The following is a 4,329-nucleotide window of genomic DNA, read 5'->3' as shown; positions in this document are numbered from 1 at the left end:
GTGTGTGAGAGAGAGAGAGAGGAAGAATACACCAGTGTGTACACGCATCACTGGCTACAATATACTGTAGTATTTGCTACATGTCTATTGCAGATGCATGTGTGCAGACTGAGCACAAAAACTGTCTGTGAACCACAACTGAAACTTTTTAGTTATGATGATAGCCTTGTTGCTGCATACATACTGAACCTGACTGTAAACACCAAGAAAGACTCAGTTCTTTGTAAGTAGTAGTAAGTAAAAAACCCATAAATGTAACCTTTAAAGGTTCAATTGACCTAATAACAAAGCAACCACCCAGAAACACTACTCTGACAAAACAGTCACAACTTAAGGCCCACTTACTCGCTTTTTCCAGAACCTTTTCACACGGTCTTAATCAGCTAATGGAGTTTGCTCGGTTGTAATCCATAGCACTATCCATAGAACATCTCCTTAACGTTGCATTAAAATTTAGACAGTGCAAGTGATGCAAAGGATGAAATCATAACAGCTACTGACAGATCTATCTTGATAACTCTGGGAAAATGGGGGATTGCCCATTATCCATAGTCCTAAAGATTTCCCATTGGCCCTAAAGCCCATTTGTCTGGCAGCCCATTTTCTTGAAAACAAAAACCCACTGCTCTGAATGCCAGTTTTTCCCAACAACACCTTGAGTTTTGTATTTATTGTGTTTAGGAAAAGATCATGGTTTGGGTTCCAATGAGTAGTTACGTCAGCTAAGTTACATACGTTGGTTAGTGACTGCAGAGTGTGTACTTTTGCAACGGGTTGCGGGTTGTTGGACAAAATGATCTCTTGGTCCAGTAGGACATTTCTCAGACTGTTGCACTATTGCGTTAGGCACTGATACAAAATGCTAGTAAGTGGAAATTAAGTTATATTAAGATTTTGTAAAAAGATATATTTCAATTCAGTTCAATTCAATACAAATTTATTTATCCCTGTAAGGAATTGGGAATTGCATGCAGCAGCTCCCCACCCAGATCAACACATATACATAGCTCATATAAATAAAGAAAAAAATACTCTCACAAAACAAAAAAATAACATCCTAGGCTATTAGATTAAAAAAACTATATGTGGAATTGACAGTAATACATAAATACACTGATAAATAACTACAAAGATCTGACCAACAATCTAAAAAGATACACAGGGTAATGATGCCATACAAAAGAATAAAAACCTTTCACTTGGAACGGAGAAGTATGAAGGACCCTAAATGTCCCTGTTATCCAAAGAAAATACTGTCAAACAGTTTCTATGGGGACTAGAGACAGGATAAGCTGCCATTAAAGTGTTTACAGATCTTTTTTTGTGTTAAATATATTTTAGTAAAATTAAAAAGATAAAGTAACATCAACCACATCTTGACCACACAATTCCAGAAAGTCTGACTAATGCAAATGATGTTTAGTAAACTTTTGCTCAATGTGACTTTGATGTTATCTGAACTCCTTCTTAAAGACTTCTTAAAGTGTTCTTCTCCTGCGATAAAGTTAGAAGGATGTGTAATGGAGACGGGTCAGGGTGGAGTAAGGAGGGGGTATGTTAACCAACATGTTCAAAGAGCTGGTCTTTCCACTTCAGAGAGAATATTCCAGAACGATGAGAGAAGTGAAAGTTCAGCTCCGAGTGGGATTCCACTGGAAAGGAGTCGAAGAAATTACACAGCTTCAATTATACATCACAAAGGGGCGAAAGAGCCCCACTGGATATCAGAGGAGGAAATGTGGAAAAATGGGAATGCCAGGGTCTTGTAATATGTGCGTCCTGTATGCGTGTGTGTGTGTGTGTGTGTGTGTCGCACCTCTCCTCTGTTTTGACTTTGAAGTTGTGACTTTGTCACGAGCAGAAGCCGAGAGCAGGAGGTGGGAAAACGGAAACTTTACCACCTGAGGGTTGTGCGCACACACGGGGGTTGGCTTTTAGCATATTCCTGTCTAAATGAAAATTTGTGAAGCAAAACAGTTTGGAAAATATTCTGTCACCTGTACAGTCTCAGTGCTGCCCTTGAGCCCACGTGTGTGAGTGTGCATTTGCTCTCACATATATATATATACAAATAGTGTGTTTTCTGCGTGTCGTTAACCTTTCGTGTCTTGCTTTCTGCATGATCAGTTATTAAGTTGTCTGTCCTCTAGTATTTCAAACTTTTTTCATGTTTTCATGTATGTTTTGTTGTTGTACTCTATGCATGACGGAAAGGTTTGTTATTTTTGAGTAACATTAAACAGGTACGTCAGCAATCATGCCACCCTCTTGCCACCCCATTAATATTTCTCTAGATCCGCCCCTGGTTAAATGGGGGACAACATGACCTTAACTTTCTGTCCAGGTCAAAGGCCAGTCAGTGATCAACGAGGCTGTCTGAGGACAGGTGATGTCCAGCAGAGTCATTACTACAGTTCATCTTCTTGTTCTTCACCTGCTCTGCCTCGTGTCACATACGGTCATTTAAGTGGTTTTTCACGAAAACCTGCAGTCCTTTAGTTTTAGAGCTAAAGGCTTTTAGAGTTCCATTAAATATCTTTAGGTCTTAGTATTCTTACCTTTCAGGGATTGCAGTGACAATGGAAGCCTGAATGATTCAAATAAAGTTTACCTAAACAAACCATGAAGTCTGCTCACTTATCTGTTTTAATTCCAGTTCTTGATAATCTTATTGTATCTTATGTGAGATTCTGGTTCATTATCAGTTCTCCTGTTGATTACTTTTCAGATCTCGTCTTGAAAGTGTCAACAAGGTCTCGCAGCAGAAGCTTTGTGTTGAGACACTGGCACTTCTCCTGTTAGCTTGTTAGCAGTTATAGTGCAAGGGTGAGAGTCTAAAAACTATTTGAAAGTTTTTTTAAGCCAATCCAGTATTTAACAATTATGGTGGTGAAAGTCAGTTTATGAAATGTTTATGGTTTAGATAACATGAAGGTTTCACAAATAGAAAAGTGGTAGCTGAACATCTCATTGGTGTTTTTAGATGCTGGATACTTTGGAATAAAACTCTTTATAGTTTGGTCTATAGCTTGGTGTTTGTGTCCAGTTTTATGCTCAGCCATGTGTCACTTGTCCTGGAAAAAAACTGTGCAAATGTGCCACTTTTGTTTGTACTGCATGTAAGTGAAGAACAGTCTTTTTTTTAATCAGTTCTCCTGGACTCCCAAATCTGTCTCTCTGGACCATTTGTAGGGCAGGGAGTTACATGTCCGGGTGGCACCCTCCAGGGTGGCCATTTGTCACCTGTCCTCAAGACTTCCTGCAGCTTCTAAAGAGGTTGAGGTCAGCGTCCTTGCATCTCCCTGTCCTCAACAATGTCAGCAGTGCAGCACAGATAAATGACCTGACAAGCCCACAGAATGTAACCCAGTGTTAGAAAGGCCACAAGTAATCCTTCAAGCTCCTTTTTTTTCCTTATCCATTATTCCTTTTTATTACATTTAGGTATTTGACTCTCTTAAATCTCACTTAAGTTTTGCTTTAATTTAGTTTTATTTGTTAAGATTGTTTGATTAAAAATACTTTATACTTAATACTTAAAACTTAATTTATCATTTGATAGGATAAAAAAGTGTTTCAGAGTCAGACCGACACTTAAAATCTATTCAAATCATCTTTTTTAACCTCCTTTGTCAGTCATTTTGTAGAATGTATCTTCTCTTTGCAGATGTTCTCCCATTATATGTGTCTCTAAAAATAATGTGTTAGTTGTAGAAAAACTACAAAATTCAATACATCAGTTTACTCTACTGCTGTTCCACCGACAACCATGGGGGGACAGTGCTGCATTGTGATAAACGCTGCCTGTGGAAAACCTCAGCATCTGCATCTCGATAGGCGCTCTGCAAGAAATGAAGGCTATTTGGGGAGCATATTTCTCCCCAGAGACTGGGCGTCCTGTTAAGGTGCAAATTACCAAACACGATGTCCGTGTTGAAATAATGCAACCCTGGCTTTGTGGAGGTAATGATTATCTCTTTCTCAATTGTCTTTGCCCTGTGTGCAAAAGTCTCCTCTCCTCCCTTCACTAGTAAATGTTAGTTCCTAGAGGGGGAATGGCAGCCACTCCTCCATACTGAGATTTAATTGTTGTTTTTAATTGGTGGTTGCTTCACTTTGAGTGTGTGTGTGTGTGTGTGTGTTGTGTGTGTATATATGTGTGTAGACCTGCATTATTTAAGTAACTTAGTGGGTGTGCAGAGTGTGTGTAACTTCACTTGGTGTGTGGTCTTCGTGTATGCGTGAATTAGTGTCACTTACAATGAAAGTCATGGCTTTAAAGTATGATTTTGTTTTGTGTTGCGTGTGTGTGTATGTGTGGAGAGAGAG

This window comes from Morone saxatilis, unplaced genomic scaffold (genome assembly GCF_004916995.1).
Source record: "Morone saxatilis isolate NCDOM2014 unplaced genomic scaffold, NCSU_SB_2.0 Contig20, whole genome shotgun sequence".
NCBI lineage: Eukaryota > Metazoa > Chordata > Actinopteri > Moronidae > Morone > Morone saxatilis.
The sequence above is the reverse complement of the archived record's forward strand: the minus strand, read 5'-3'. Positions refer to the sequence as shown.